The sequence below is a fragment of the Pezoporus wallicus genome, unplaced genomic scaffold (assembly GCF_028554395.1).
Source record: "Pezoporus wallicus isolate ANWC-B61680 ecotype Strahan unplaced genomic scaffold, APGP_CSIRO_Pwel_v1 scaffold_7402, whole genome shotgun sequence".
NCBI classification, from domain to species: domain Eukaryota; kingdom Metazoa; phylum Chordata; class Aves; order Psittaciformes; family Psittacidae; genus Pezoporus; species Pezoporus wallicus.
This window is the reverse complement of record NW_026641037.1, coordinates 4,092,184-4,108,934: the sequence shown is the minus strand read 5'-3', so window position 1 is coordinate 4,108,934 and position 16,751 is coordinate 4,092,184. Positions and strand designations below refer to the sequence as shown.

At 52.5% G+C, this 16,751-nt stretch overlaps 1 long non-coding RNA gene across 1 annotated transcript; it reads right to left on the bottom strand.

Annotated features, from left to right (window-relative positions):
- Positions 1-943: 943 nt before the first annotated feature.
- Positions 944-3,819, bottom strand: LOC130605863 (uncharacterized). Its single transcript, XR_008973812.1, has 2 exons — positions 1,899-3,819; positions 944-1,110 (listed from the first exon to the last, which is right to left on the bottom strand). It is a non-coding gene; the product is annotated as an uncharacterized LOC130605863 (long non-coding RNA).
- Positions 3,820-16,751: the final 12,932 nt, after the last annotated feature.

The window sequence follows — 16,751 nt, the reverse complement described above, 5'->3', positions numbered from 1 at the left end:
GTAATATTTTAACGTATATGTAATTTGATTGCCACATTCCTAAAATCAATATTCATTATTCAAGGTGATAGCAGAGCTAAAATTAGTCCTTCAGCTATATCAAGAATATCAGGATGAGCATGTGTTATTAGTATTAGCAACTTTATGAAGACACATGTCTTAATATATGTGGGTTGGGTGTCAGGGCTTGGTGCTAATCTGGGTGCCAGCACACCCTCAGCATCATCCCTGCCAGATCCTGCCCTGCGTCCTGCCTGCCGCAGTCCTGGTGGGCCACCTGAATTACACCAGAGTTAAGCTGCAGTGGCAGGTGAGGCGACCCAGGGCGGTGTGCCAGAGAGACAAGGGGATGTTGGGGTTTTGTTTATTTTCATGCACAGGGTGTTCAGGTCTCATGTGGGAGGTGGTGATTTGAGATCCTCAATTAACGCATTCTAATGGCAGAGCAGGGTGCGTGCTAGGATGGTGTGGTTTTCTCCCTCATTTTCCTTCTTTCTCTTGCTGATTTGCTGCCAAACCCCTTCATGAGCCCCTTGGACATGTGTTAACAAGGGGTAGGATTTTTGGAAACTTCCTGTGCATTCTCCATTTGCTTTGGTTACACATGGCCATACATGTGCTAGTCCAAAGCTGTGTGCTGGAGACCACGCAGAAGAACTGCATTTCTCATACAAGTTAATATGAGAGAAGGGGAGGTGGAGATATTTTACACGCAAGTCAAGAATTGATGTGTTACTAATTGCTGTTGTAGAAAATATTATCCCTCAGAGGATGTTGTTATTTTATAAACAAGGGGGTAATTTACAGCTCAATTACTTAAATCATGAGTTAATTGCCAAGCATAATGAATAAATACATTTGCAAGTACAAAGTTTAATTTGCACAGATTCTAGTTGTCTAGGCATTAAGAGGCAGATCAGTATTTGATAAGTAATCTGGAATGTTGTATGAAATGACATTTATTTTCACATGTAATCCAAATGACGAAATGTTCTGAAATGAGATTTCAAGGGCCTTGTCCTTCCTTCCCTGCAATGAAGGGCAGTGTTTTCATCAGCTACTCCAGAAATGGGTTCAGGCTGCCTGGCAGCAGAGAGGAAGGCAGGAATCCTTCAGGAGTGACAAAGAGAGCAGAGTAGCAAGCCTAGGTTCATGCAGGTGCAATTGTTTTGATACTACAAAATGCAAAGAGAGAGTGCAGAGACAAAAATTGAGGATGCCTGCAATGGGCTTGGAGTTAGTGTTAGCTGACAGCAGCACGGCTGCAGAGCTGGGAGTACTTCTGGAGATAAAGGGGAGATGTTAGTGCCACTGCCCTAGCACTGGTGAGGCTTCGGCCCTGTGCAAGGATGAAAACAGAAGCAGTGGCAAATAAACCCAGCAAAAGGGGGTTTTGCAGCCCACTGCTGTACGTGCTTGCTGCTGCTCACAGCACTGGAGGCTGCAGGACTTAGTACCTGTCACAGGCATGTCTCATCCTCTGGGGCATGAGGAACCCTGCCTGCTACCTGCCTGCTGCCTGCACACCGCCTGCCCACTGACTGCACACTGCCTGCTCGCTGCCACAGTGGGTGTCAGAGCTGGGGCTGGTTGCTGCTGCCTTGAGTAAGAGGCAAACAGCAGGCACCTGCACTTCAGTTGCTACTGAATAATCTTGGGCTACTGGTGCCCTTTCGTAGGATCATATCTTTATTGGAGGCTGTTAAAGCCAAACCTCCCAACAGCAATAACATGACTACAAAGCATTTCTAAGAAAAAAGTACGTGGGAATAAGGGAGATACTGAGATCCCAGCCAATTTCAGTACAATACAAGTCTGAAGTATCCTTATAAATTTAACAAGTCAAATTTAAACGTATACAAGGCTCAGGAGCATACAGGAAACAGGATCAACCAAACCTTCAAAGGCCCATCGTTGTCTTTCAGAAAGTCCACTGAAAGGCTCATGCCATAAAAAAGGTGTATTCACATAGCTGATAGAGTGATAAACCTGGTGGAGAAATGCCAGCAACCAGAGCGGGCAGGGATGCCCACTTCAGGGATGTCACAGTGAGTAGCCCAGCCTGTTGTTACGGTACCCTTTGTCCTGCTCTCTCTGCAGTAAAATAGGGCCCTTTTGGTGTAAATCTGGAGAGACTTCGGTAGGTGATTTCCTCCTAGGCAAGCAGCACCCCTTGCCAATGGCTTTATGATGGGTCAGCCAGCCTGTGAAATCTCCCTGCTGGAGATTGGCAAGGTAATAATGCTCATTCCTTGCCTGGCACCGTCTCCATCACACTCCTGAGCAGCACAAGCCACAGCCAGGCATGCAGCATATGGCAGTGACTTCTCTGTCCTCTGTGACATACACTCTGGATACCACAGGCAAGAGAGGACAAGGAGAGAGCTAGAAAACACAGCTTGTGCTGCATGCCCAGAAGTTTATGCCTGTTTTCTCCTCAGACCTGAAGGCACCTGTGGATTCAGAGCATGTCTGCTATAGGCACCTGGAGAAGGATCTTGAGGGGACCTCACTGACTGCTGCAATGTGGAAACTGTGCGAAAAGCTCCCGTCTGCCCTATTTAACTCCCAGATTAATAGCTAAATGCGTTCATGAAATGCTAGAGACCCACATCTCATTCAGTCTGCCTGAATGGTGTCAGCATGGCCAGCTTACCATACCTGATCTTTCCTTCTGTGTGTTATTTGTGGACAGCAGACTATATTCTGCCTTCATCATGTGCCATTGTGTGTTTGTACATTTTACCCATCTGTTCGAAAGCAAGAAGCAGTGCCATATGACTTAAGCAACCAGCCATGCTCTCTAAATAGCAAAGCATCCAAGCAAGCTAGATAGCAAACCATCCAAAGGCTGCAGCAGAATGTCAGAAAAGTGTCAGGAAAATGCCCTGCCACAAAGACATTGGAAAAACCAAGGTAATTTCATGGCTTGTTTGTGAGTGGGAAGCAAAACCACCCCTCTGAAGAGGCCAGCAGCTCTGGGATGTGTGTTGAAGGACCTGGCATGGAGGAATTTGTGAACCATAAAGCTTTGTCAAAAATAATTTTTAAATGAAATGCAGTGTCCTAGCAAAACACACGCCTGAGACATAAAGCAAAACCAAAGTACAAAATGTGGTGTTTAAAGGCTGGATTCTGTCTCATGTGAATAGAAGCCACATGCATGCATCTCAGATCACATTTTGGCCTGATTTGAAACTGTGCTTGTAGGGGTTGCAGCAAGAGCAGGCAGAGGAAGGCTCCATGTTCTTTTATGATCCTCTAGACCAGACGAGCCTTTCTGTGCTTCCCAGAGAGCAGAAAGGCTCTGACACCAGCCCCTGTGTGCATTAGTTCCCCAGCTGCGGGGTGAAGCGTCCTGTGGCTTCACCAGGCAGTGAGGCGGCTCAGCTGCTCACTCCACATCAGGAGCAGGCAGCAGCAATGCCACTTACACCTGCCTGGAAGCCAGGTCCAGACCTGCAGCTCTGTGCCTGTGCTGCCCCAGGCAAGTTTGGGGCTGGTGAGCTCCCAGCGACACCACCATCCACGAGCATCCTGCAAAAGTGCTGGTACCGAAGCTTAACCTTTATTAATAGGAGGGAGGAAGAAACAATGCTGGCAAAATATTGTCAAATACTTCAAATTAATGATTAATTTTAGATGGGGTAATACTGTTTGATGTGGTCTTTTCTGGTTTAAACAGGAGAAGGGTGATTCACTCTAAAGGAATTTATAAAAACATAAGTATTTGCTCATGGACAATAAATACTGGGGCAGATAAAAAGGGGGATGAAGTGTTCAGCATCGTGATAGTAACTCCGCTAGAGAAAACTTTTGACCTTCTCACATCTTAAATCAATGTGTTTCCCCCCACCCCGCTCTCCTCCAGGCCTGCCCTTGAGGCCGCGGGGACGGGTAGGAGGGAGTGTGCTGGGCTTGCCTTGAGCTGCATCGCTGTTAGGTCCCCCTGTCTCCCTCCTGTCCCCACAGAAAGGCTCAGGTGCTGGCACCCAGCAAGGGGCATGGGGCAGCACCCGACAGCAGTTTACACAATCTGTGTACACAGCGTAATCTGTCAATTTGCCTGTTGTAAATGTAAAGCGTATAAACGCGGTGCTAAACCGCTGTGGTTTACAGAGCTGCCCCGCCTGGGAAGCTGAGATTTACACTGCCCGCTGGCGAGCCGGGCGTCTGTCCCGTCCCGGCCTGCTCTATCCTGCCCCCTCCAGCGCTGGCCGGAGGGATGCCCAGGAGGGATGGCTGCAGGCAGCAAAGAACCCATTAATAACCCAGACGAAGCTGCATAAGAGGCGCTGGCAGCACCGCGCGTGCCCCACAGCACCTGACGGCCCTCGGATGTGTACCTGGAGGAGGGAGCTTGCTATCTACCTTTCCCGTGGGAATACGATGCAGCCAGGATAACCCCCAGACCTTGCTGGGGCTTTGCCAGTGCCATTAAAGTGTTGACGGCTGCTGATTACCCTGACACGATGGTGGTTTTATTGAGACAAGATTAGCCACTCGCCGCACTTTGAAGGGAGGCCGGGTACACACCACCACCAGCTGTCCCCTCCCAGGAAGGGCTCCAGAGCCTCTCTTCACACCGGGCTTTTTTTGCTTTACAAAATCTATTTTCCCCCTAAAGCTAACAGTATGGGGGTGAGCGTGGGGAGCGGATAGGGCAGTCCCCGAGCTCGTGTCCGGCCTCTCCGCAGCTGAGCCCCTACCTGCAGCTGTTCCCGCAGCATAGCCTTGCAGGCTGTCAGCGGGCCTTTCATCACAGACCCCACTGACATCATCCTTTTCAAAACACCTGAGCTCCTCGTGGTCCCTGTGCTCGTAACACTTGGAAGTGACAGCGGCTTCTGGTTTCAATTAACCCAGGGGCAGTTTGAGGACTATGTGATTGCACAGGAACAGAGGGGAGAGGAGAAAAGGCTTTTTTTCCGAGCAGCAGCAGCAGCAATGGAGCGAGTGGGTGAGGAGCTCCTGTAAAAAGCAGATGGTTTCTCTTTCCTTCCTCCTTCTTTTGCTCATCTTTCTCTCTCTCTCTCTTTTTTTTTTTTCCCCTCAATTCTGTGGAACTGACAACCCAACAGCACATTTTTCACCTTCAAAGCTTTGCTGAAGGGAATTCTCCACTGCTATTTCATTTCTTCCTGATGTTCACAGATCGTAAAGCAAACGACCTCTGGAGAATAGGGAGAGCAGATCTATCCCGTGGTCACAGCAGAGGACCAGACCAGCACCCTTGGTGCATGACAGCCTTTCTCCAGTGGTTAGCAGCCAGGGGAAGCACACATACATCTGCCTTTGGATGCTGAGTACCAAACATAGCACCACAGTCAGATGCTGCTGACACTGGAATAAGGGACACACAGAAGTTTGCAGAGGTCCATGAATTCCACCTTGGACAGGCATAGGGATAACAGCCGTGATCAGAGGCTGCTTGCATCAGGGGAAAGCAGGCACTGAAGTCCCTGTGCTGGTCTTGCTAACTAGGTTTGCTGGTGCTGTCCCAGAAGGAGACACACTTGCAGGCCAGCAAAGGCGGGTCCCATCTGGAGCCTTCCTCCCACTGCCTTCCCACGGTCATGCAGCAGCCAGGGATCCCAAATCTTGTGTGTTCGTGAGGTGTAGGGAGGGAGGAAGCCATAATCCCATGAAAACCCATCCCACAGTGTGATGGATACTTAAATTACTCTTACCCGTGTCAACACGTTCAATGCCTTTCGGAAGAAAGGTAGTTAAAAGAGGTGTAAATGGAAAATAAGACTGAAGGACAAACAGGGATAAAGAGTTCAATCATGCTAATGTGAGATCTGCTTTTAAGACACCATTATCAGACCTGGCAGGGCTAGGTGATTGCTGCCCCCTGCAATGCATGGCAGTGCTGTTCTTGCCGTGGGAAGATGCTCTACGAAAAGGAGGAGTGAGAATCCAGCCCAGAAGCTGCAGCACAGGGAGGGACAGGAATGAGGAATGGTGGCCAGTTGTTCTTGGAGGGCTGGGGGAGGACACTGGTCTGCTTTCATCAGTGACTTGGACACTGAAAGGGAGCATTTGTTTGCAAGATGTGTTTCCCCAGCCAGGAAAGTGAGATGTGGAGGCTGGTGTGGGGCTGGGAGCCACTGCCTGGTCCCCCAGGGCTGCTTGTGAGGGTGGGCAGCGGGCAATGCGCTCCCTACATGTGCACAGCTGAGTCAGAGGAAGAAAACTGCAGAAGGGAATGACAAAACTGCCAGGAAGACAAATGGGGCTGAAATATCACTGGGATCGGGAGGGTCTGGAGCAGCTCCTGGCAGGAGTGGCAGCAACCAGAAAATAACCTCATTGCTCCCTGGGGCCTGAGCCCACGTGTGAGAGGGATGAGCTGGCATGGGCTGGTGAGGTACGAGTGTCCCCTGTGCTGCATCTCCGTGTCCTAATTCACCACCACTTGCACAGGAGCACAAGCTCGTTCCTCACCATGAGCCTGCAGAGGAGGTGCTGGAGGCAGAGGCAAGGAGCAGCCAGCCCCGTGGGGTTTGTCACTGGGGATGTGTCACCTCTGATACCAGCTCTATGCCTTGAAGATGTCCCTTGCCTAAGGAAAAGCCACTTAGAGGCTCCGTACCCTGGGGGTGAACAGCCCATGGAATAATCCTGGATTGGGATGTGGGTTGCACTGAAAGGATGGTGCACAGTGATGCCACCCCACACTGCCATGCTGCCAGTAGTGCAGAGCCACAGTTCTGAGCTGGGTCCATCCTCATCTCCTGGGGGTCCCGGGACCTGCTGACCAAAACTTGGCAGTGTTGGGGTGAAAGCTGGTTCTCTTTGAAAGCACTCCAGCCGCACTCCCCGTGTGCCATGGGAATGCCCGGGAGGATGAGGGCACCGCTCACCTCATTCCTACCTGCACCCTCCCATCCAGCCCCTCTTCTCCCCCCTCCCTCCCCCCCCCCCTCCAACCAGGACCGAGGGTTGAGGATGGCTGTGGGGCTTGCCGGCAGCCCGGGGCAGCCTGATGGGGCCTGGAGCCAGCCCAGTCAAAGAGTTGATAGTTTTCACACCCTGTCAGCCTGATGAACAGCCCCTCTCCCTTGGCGCTCAGCGCCTGCAAGGGTCAATTACGGCGATTACTTCAAGGAGTCAAACCGGCTGCTGGCAGCACTGGAGAAAATCTTTGTTTCGGGTTTGGCTTTGTCACAGGAAGGAAAGAAATGCCTGGGTTTGTAGTGTGGGGGGAAGGAGCCTTTACTGTACGTGGGGCAGAAGCCAGGGGTGTCTGGGTGTTTGGGTGGGAGAGGATTACCCGGGTGTTTGGGGCAAGCCGCTATGTTCTGCTAGTGTGATTCTGAGCAGCAGCTGGGGCTTGTGCAGCCCCCAGCTCACTTGGGCACTCAAGAAAGGCCTGAAAGCAATCCAGCAGTTGTAGGGAGCAGCTAACAAGTGATGGAGACAGCCTTCAAAAGTAGATGTGGTGTGTAATGTGAGAAACAGAAAAGAACAAAACACTGGCAAGTTAAAAGTAGTCACAATAGAGGTGATTTAAAAGTCTGAGGAATTTGCTAAAGGTATTAAAAGCTGAAAATAAGCTTGTTTGCATACATGGCAGGAGCAGGGAATGAGCCAGCCAGCCAACGCAGGCTGTGGATGGTGGAGGCATGAGCAGGGCACCCAAGGAAGGCAAAGCCTCAGTAGAAAAGCTGAAGGGTGGTTTGAAGATCAGGGAGGATGCTCAGGCAGTGCCCCATGGCAGCCTTCCTACGGGGCTGTGCCGTGGGGCACATCCCATGGCAGGGGCCTGCCAGAGGTGTCTTCCGACAAAGAGAGGAGCTGCGGAGTGGCACATGTCTGGAACAAGGCAATGCCAGCCCAGCCGGGGCTGGTAACCAGCTGCTCCTGCCAGCCTGGGGCAGAGTGGGGAAAGCAGCATCAGCCATAGCCAGAGGGGTCAGGGGAGTCATGGGCAATTTGGGAGAAGTGATCTATAACTGTCTGGGTCAATGCAGCACTTGGAGAAGACTGAACACCACCTTTCAGGAGGAGGACATGCTTTGCTAATCAGCCAGGTCCGTGAGCATGGGGAGCAGAGCAATGTGCCCGGCATGGGGCAGCGGCACTTCCAAAACGGTTTTGCCTCATCACCTCTCCAAAAGTCCCTGAACGCCTAGTGGACCGGAGGGACATTTGCCTAGCAGGAAGAAAACAGCTGGTTAAAAGACTGTAAAGCTGAAGCAGGAGCTCACATTGTTAAACTTCAGGCTGATAAACTGACAGATGAAATTCAGTATTGATAAAGGCAAAGACAACCTGCAGAAAAGCAGCCCTAACTAGCCATGCGGACCCTGATCTCCCCTTCTGCAATGCTTGGTGAGAGCCAGGACAGCAACCATAATGCATGACTGTGGAAGGATTAGAGAGCTACTAAAGAGAACCTTCTCCTCTTGAGTATTATGTGCAGATTTTTTTCTCATAAAGGATGTAACAGGTATAAAGGACTGTAAGGATGCTTGGAAGTAGAGTTTGGAGGCATGGTGAAGAAAGATGAGTTGTCCAGGTCACACAAGCTTGGAAAAGCTGAAGGGAGATGATAAAGGTCCCAGAAGCCAGAGTGGCAGGTGGAGGTAGAGCTAGCATCAAACTGGGAACAGTGCAATAACAGCGAGAACAAACCCAAAGCAAAGAGGAGGAAGCCGTTGCCTTCACCAGGCACTGCTCAGCTGTGGAACTTTCTGCCACAAACTGCTGTGGCAGACAAAAGTGCATGAGGTGGGGAAAGCTGCACCCACTGATGCTCTGAGTCAGCCTGTCACAACAGCAAGCAGCTGGGATGAGCTTGCTCACACCCACCTCACTGCCCTGCTCCCCTGCCAGCCCCATACCTGCCAGTGTCACCAGTGGGGTGCTAGGGGCTGGCACCACTCCCACAGGAGCAAGTTTATATCAGCTCCTGATGCACTGTGAGCTGCCGGTCCTTGGCCTGGGAAAGCGAAGAAGTGACCAGAACACCAGACCATGAGGCTGACGTGAGCGTAAAGAGGCACCTTCTCAGACGCAGTCAGGCATGGAGCTGTGCCCTTGTGCTTTGCTTCCCATGTGCCATGCTCTGGCTCTGAGCTGCTGGGCAGAAATCCTCCCTGGCCTGCCTCTGCTGCACAGCACCTTCACCCCTCCCTGGCTTTTATGAGCAAGACTTGACTGAGCTTTTCTCTGTTGGATTGAAAAACATCTTGACTCAGGAAGAAAAAGAAGCTGAACCTGCCTCTGCATCACACTTGGGCTGTCACAGGCGTCTGGGCTGCAGGTGCTGGATGCCCAACCTGGTGCACCTGCAAGTAGAGTGAGGCAGGAGGGCAGCAGGGCTTGGTGTGGCTGCTGGCAAGCTGTTTCTTTCTGGTGCAGAGCCATTTGCTGCATGTAAGGCGGGTCAGCCCTGCTCTGAGCCTGGAGCACCAGCAGCAGAGCTCAACATCCTCCACAGCTCCGCACCAGCATCTGACGCCCAAAGGCGTCATCCGCAGGCAGCCCCCCGGCTCCTCCTGCCCGCAGCCTGGCACCCTGCCCCACTGCCATGCCGCTGCCACCCCGCACATGAGGGCCGTGGGCAGAGGCCTGGCTGCAGCATCGCTCACCCTCCAGGGTGCGGGACAGGGGTGGGATTTGCGGAGATTATGCCGGAGGAATTACAAAGGAGCAGACTTTCCCACAGATGCTTCAATTGCCGCTCTGAGAAAGTGTGTGAGCCCTGGTGGCCCGCCTGCCTCACGGTGCTTTGGGGAACGCACAGGAACAGCACACATGGTTTTTAATAATTAAGTAACTTTAATTGTCCTGGGAAAGCAGCGCTTGCCTTGGGGCACTCTGCGCTCATAATTAATGTTACCGGGAGAGATTACGGTAAAGAGAACTGAGAAATGATTCACTTTTGCTTTTTAAGCCTCTCCGTGTTAAAGCTGTATTATCCCTCAGTTTAAAGCCTCATTTAGCTGTGAAGAAAACCAGTGTACTGGGGCGGGGGGGGTGGGGGGGGTGGGTTGAGGGCAGGGGAAGGAAGGCAAAGCATCCTGACAAATTACAAACAGCCACAGCAGCTGTGGCAGGATGGGAGCCAGTGGCCGATGTGCCTGGTAGCATCCCTGGTGTGTCAAGCAGCACCATGATGGAGAGCCCGGAGGAGCGGAGGATGCTCATCATCAGCCTGGGCCCTGGGTTGGTGTGTGTGTAATTCCCGTTGCAACTTCTTGCTTTAAGGCTCTGAAGGAAGCTGCCAGTGCAGAGCTGCCAGGCAGTACCAAAGCAAAGGCTGGTCTCTCCGGGTCCCCCTCAGTTATGCACCAGACGGCCAAATCCTAAGAAGCCTGAATCTGAAGAAGTGTGACTTCCTCCTTGGAGTCAAAGGGTGACTAGCCCTTTGTAAATCCAATTTATTCCAAGTAAATAAGTGTTTGGCACCCTAAACATGGCTCTGCTTTTCTGCCATGACCCGCTCCCAGTCCTCCAGAGGACGGTGATTTCCTGCAGCAACGCATCCCTTGACTCAGCCATGAAGTGAGCAAGCGCTCCTCCAGGATGTACCTGGCAAGGGTGGCAAAAGCCCCCATGTCGGGCACACCTCAAGCGAGCTGAACCCTGGAGCCCCTGGGAGGCCCCTGGACCTCCCAGCCCTCATTCTCACACAGCTGCCTGCCCCTCCAGGGCTGCTGAGCCAGGAACGATTCATTCAGCTCACAAGCGATGCTGAGAGCCAGCATGGCCCAAGCCCCACGGGGAGCCCAGTTGACAGGCTTTGCTGGTGCAGCACAAAGAGGTGGGCAGTGACGGAGGGATGAAAATCCTTCCCAGTGTGTGCATTGCCTGGGATCTGTGGCGCTTGCTGGTGCGTTTCACCCACTTTAAAACCAACAATATATTGGACTAGAGCATCTCTTTTCTTTCTTTTTTCCCCTTCTGTTTCTTTTTATTTTCTCCTTCCCCCCGAAGCAAATCACTGGACTCACACAGGACACAAGGTATTTTACTCTATAGAAATCCTTTTTTCAGGCAACTATGTCAAGAATGTTTTCATACTTTGGGCTGGATGGGGAAAAAAAAAAAGGGCTTAATCCCCTGAGATGGTTATTTCTCTGAAAACAGACATGCAAATGCTGGACTTGTCAAACCTTAAAATGTTTTCTTTATTCAGGGAATTACTGCCTGCCTGCTGAGCCTGGGTAATGCTGACAGGCTAAGCCCGGGGCCTTGGCAGCAGAGCATGCAGAGTGTGGGAAAGGGCGGCTGAGGCACGCGCCAGATAAGATCATACAATAAATGATACAGCCCTCCGGAGCACACGGCCACTTTCATATGCAAACAGGCCTCCCGGTACACACACACACGTGCGCACACACGCTTCCAGAGCAGGATGCAGCACCTTGCAGCATGCCCAGGCAGACGCACCCGCACATGCATGCAGATGGCCGCATGGCTGATGGGGCAGCGCAGCACTGGGGATTACAGGGGTGCTGGGATACAAGGGGATACAGAGGGTCCCAGGATGGGTTTCGCCCAGCCTGGAAAACATCCTAGGTGCTGGAGGAGGAGGGATCTTCTCAGTGACCCATAGTCTGGTCAGGCATGTTCCCTAATCATTGTGTCATGCTTCAGTGGCTGCATTTTGGTGCATCTGGTGCCTGGGTTCCTGTTGCGGTTGAAGGGTGGTGGCTTGCACACCCTGCTGACATCCCACGAGGAGGGAAAGCCATCATTTAAGCCCTTTGCTAGTTCTGTCTTTGAACAGTAGTCTAAAGCCTGGCAACAGGACCCAAATGGTTCAGAAGAGGACAAAGGTAATCCAAAATGCACGGACTTTTAATTGTATTTTTTTAAGTTAGCGTGTTGCTTTTGGCCTAAGTGAGGCTTTTTGGTGCATGTTCCTGGGGCTGGGCAATGCAGCCACAAGGTCTGCTTTCTGACAAGGATTCATTTCTAAACAGAAGCAAAGAGCATGACCCTGCTGATGGGAGCAGTAGGACTGATGGTGCCATGTCCCTACTGCCCATGGGAGCAGAGCCAGCCTCCCCGCAGGGAGCCACAGGGCCCTCACTTGAGCCATTTTCATTTTCTTTGCAGCGTGAAAACCTGATTCAGCCAGGGTGCAGGCGGGCAGGATGCTGGTGTGAGCCTCCCTCGAGCCCTAAGTGTGGCACTTGTACATTTGTTTTAATAACCCAGTGCCTGGCGACCCGCAGCAGGCAGTGGAGGGCAGCTGTCACAGGTGATAGAGCTGGTGGGTCACATAGCCGTCTGCAGCCAGTGACCCGCACTCCAAGCGGCGCCAGGGTAGAAACGATGGCTGCTGAGCTACTGAAAGTGCACCAAAAGCCACTGTGGGAGGGAGCTGAGATGTGGAGCCAAAATGAGCTCCTTTGGGGACCCAAGTGCCACCTGAGAGAATTGCTGGCATCAGCCTGGACCCCAGTGATCGTGGTCACCCTCTCCCATCCCATCACGGCAACATGTCCTGCTCCAGCATCATCACCCACATGTGCTGCTGGGACATGTTTTGCAGGGAGTGTCACTTAGTTAATCTCAGCACAGCTCTTAACCTGAGCTTAGCTTTCGGCACAGTTATGGTTGCATTTTTAAGGCATGCAAGAGCCTGAGTGTGTGGGCAGAAGGCTGCTGAGCACATGAGGGGTGGCAGAAAGAAGTGGTCAGTGATGGATGGCTGCCCCTGCAGCCCCAGTGCTCTGCACAGTCACAAATCACAGCTCCTCACTCCTCGCTGCTCTCAAGGTAGATAGGGAAGGGGGAGAGGGAGGGTGGGGGAATCCTGGCGTCTCACTCTCGGCTTAATACGGTGCATTCACACAGATAATCTGTCAAGGAAAAAATGAGCCAACAAGCTATCTATTCTTGTCTGCGCTATTTTCCCATGTCAGAAACAGGCTGGGCTGAAAAATGTAGGTTTCCCCTTTCATCTTGCCTTTCAGAGCCCCTGAACAAGATGCCTTTCTTTGCCAGCACTCGCCGAGGAGATCTTGCCTAGAAGAGCAGAAAAAGGGGCTTTCTTTTCTTCTTCTTCTTTTTTTTTTTTTCCAGTGTCTATGCCTAGGCCATGCCGGTGGCAGGGAAGTGGAGTGGCTTTTATTTTCCTTGGGAAGCGAAGGTGCCGTGTCGATCTCCCACTGGATCTCCCACTGTTGTTGCTGTCTCTACCACGCTGAATGGGGGGTGACAACAAACATTTCCTTTCCGCTGCTGGGAGGTTTTATTTTTAGCTTGAAATGAAGCACCAGGAGAGACAAAAAATAACATTTCTGAAGGTTGGAGGCCCCAGTCACTGAGAGACAAGTGATGGAATGCCACAGCATCCTCTCCACAGCCACGTGGTGCCAACACATCAGTGCTGGACACCCAGCAGCACCCATCCTTTCGTGAGCACTGCTATACTGCTGTGATTAACTCACATTTCTCTGTCTATGCCTCTCCCCTCCAGCCCTTCTCACCATCCCAGCCAGCTCTGGCAGGGATGCATGTCCTTGCCAGCCCAGCATGCCATGGTAGAGCCTCCTCTCCCCCATGTGCATGGGGTTTGCAGGCAGCATGAGGTGCAGGGAGATGATCCTCATGCCTCGTCTTTGCCGGGCAGTGGCAGTTCTCACCCTCCTCTATCTGGGGATCTTGGACTCATGTGCTCTTTTTATACAGTTGCTTTGGTCTCATAAAAGCAAGAAATGTGTTTTTATAGGCTTTGTGGTCTGTCTTTCATTAATCACATTTCTTTGTGTACTTGCTAGTTTGTTCTACTTCAGTGACTGGCAGTGGCCACCAGCTCTCCAGCTGTGTGGGCTGTTCTGCTGGTGCTGGGTTGTGTTTGTTGACTTATGGAAGTGGTTTTCAAAAAATAATATTTGAAATGGCCAGGTAACGGCCAAGTGCACGGAGAGGATGTATCGGCGGCACTTGTACAGCAGCGATCCTGCTATCTGGTTTCTTGTAAAAGCAAATACTATGAAGGGTTTTAGGCTGTTCCACTTCCTCCACTATTTGAGGACTGAAAATTGTGGTCCCCTTTGGCATGGTTGGCAAACGAACCCTCTCTGAGTTCCAATCAACAGTGCCACTGGAAGCATTCATTATTTCATTCTTTTTAATGTCTTTTCGAAAAAAGATGTGGATGCACTTGCCTCGTCCTGATGCAGGAAAGCAGAAAGGCAGGCTGTATCTGTCATGTCTTGGAGGAGCCTGCAGGCCCCAAAGCTTGGTGCTGCAGGTTAGGTGTCCCCACAGCTGTAATGACACAACCTCACTCAATTTATTTTCCCCTCAGCTTTTCTCAGAGGTTTAGTAAAAATGAACAGAAAGAGGAGACGGTGCTTCAGGAGCCAACACTTGCGGACAATGTGCTGGGGAACTGGTTCACCTCTGAGGGATATCTAAGCATCACCCAGACACCCCAAGTGTTTGGTTCATGACTGTCATCTGTAATGAGCACAGGGGAAGAGGCTCCTGCAGGAAACACTGCAGAGGAGATGGCCAAGAGGTTGAGCTGTTGCAAGCTGCAGTGCTGGTCCCTGTGCCTCGCTGGTGCCTGCGGTGGGTGTGAATGCAGGGCCAACACCCACAACTGCCAGAGAGCTGTCGGAAGAACTAAAGGGCACGGGGATGTGCTTCTCTGTCAGAATGTGTCTGAGGCAGGGCTGCTGGGAGGAACCACAGGGAAATAGGGAGCAGACAGGGCACACATCTAATTGCAAGGAGCAGAAATACTTAAGTAAGATAAAAGAGAGAGTTTGCATTGTCTGGAACACCCCAGCCATCCCGGGTTTGCCTCTAGCTGTTTGGAGAAAAGCGCTTTCCAGCCTTTGAGGAGGTCATAGTTAGTCTGGAATCAAACAAAACTAGCAAGCGAAGGTGAGCAGGCAGGGAGGAAGGCATGAAACCAGCTCCTTTGACTTTTGGGAGGACTGGGAAACTTGTAAATGCAATTGCTGGTGGTGGTGGTGTAGCACTGTGATTGCCACAGCTTTTGCATGAAAGTACCGAAACCCCACCTAAGGCTGGAGCTGCTCCAGGCTCTGAAGAGAACTTGTGGCCTGAATACACAAAACAGGAGTGGAAACAGTCAAGAAATTACTTTCCCACAGGCAGAGTGGTGCAGAGCTGGAGCTGCCATCACCTGGGTATGGCCATGCCCAAGCAGCAGGGTCAGGGATCAGTTGTGTTAGCAAATGGGGACTCGGGCAAGAGCTGGAGCAGCCCAAGGAGCCATCATGCCACATCCATCAGTGCCTGGCAGGGCTTTGAAATGTGACAGTGGAGCAGGGATGCTTAGGCCAGCATGGTGCCAGCAGCATCACCAACTCGCTCAAGTCTTTGATGCCACTGCAGAACAGGGTACCCTTAGCACATGAAACACTGTGGTCCTTCTTAAAGCTGAGCCTGGGAGCTTCCCCCAGGACACAAGAAGGGGGTGGCAGGCAAAGACCACCCTCAGCTTCCTCTGCCTTCCTCCCAGCCACATGCATGTCCTTGCTTTGGGCTTCTGCTGGGGCTGTGGGTGCCCCATGGGAATGAGCATCACAGCTTTTGCAGGGTTTGGAAACTGATGTTATCACAAGGGAGGGTTTGCCTCAGCACAGAGGTGAGGAGCAGCTTCCCCCACCATCCCCACAGCCGCTGCCCTGGGCCCCCTGCCAGCTCTGTGGGATGGAGGCCCTGGTGGAGGCAGGCTGGGAACCGCCTGGACCGCTCCAGCAGAAGGAAGGGGCCAATGTCAGTCATGCCACACAGTGAATCACCAGTGCTGGCACGTGGCCAGGTCCTTCACCCACAGCGGCAAGGGCTGGGCAGGTGCCGGGTGTGCCCGGGTAACACCTCTCTCCCCCAGGGCCTTTCCCTGGTCAAGGGGTGCTGCTGCTCTCCCTGCAGCACAGTCCAGCGTCCTCCCCAGACCCACCATTCTCCCAGTGCAGGCAGGGCTGAGAGCCGCTGGACTGCCAAAGTCCTGCAAGATACTCACCCAGCCAGCCTGGGAACCTGCAAGCCTTTCCATGGGCTCGGGAGCTCAGACCCCAAACCTTCCCCCATGCATGGGATGAGGCTTTGAAGTCAGTGAAGACCCCCTTTCCTTCCTGCACTAGGAGCTCTTTTGACACCTCTCCCAGTGCTCTGCCAGGTTGTCCCAGCACCCACTGATGCACTGGGATGCTGCCAGCCCTGCTGACCCCCTGCCAGCCCTCTCCTCCCCCTGCCAGGCTCTGTGGACAAGCTGACTGGCCATGTGGGAAGTGGGGCTGGTGTCCGGCAGGATCAGACCTCCTGCTTTCCAGGGTCAGATGCCTTCTCCGAGCACTGACACCGTTCTGCAAGCACATCCCACCTGCACTCTGGGGGAAATGCCAAGGGATGCGAGGGTGATGGGCAGCGCAAGGGAGATGCCTGCACTGCGAGCAGGGAGCACAGGAAGCTGGGCAGCTCGCTGCGGGCTCAGCAAAGGCAGGGCAGGCAACGCGGAGCAAAATCCCCCGAGGAAAGCTTCGCTCAGTGCCTGCCTCCAAAGAGTTAAGCAGCTTGCACAAACCACCCCGGAGCCGAGGGCTGTTCTGCCCCCGTCTCCTTCACCCTCTGAGGGCCGGGCTGGTGCCAAAGTCGGAACCTGCTAATCAGCAGCTCCCAGCAGCGGCAGCCCTCCGTCTGCCTTGACTCCTGGCCAAGAGCGGCCGAGCCTGCCGGCGCAGGAATGTGTGAGAGCCATGTGTCACTTCTCCAGACTGTGGGAAAGTGCTGCTCCAGTGAAC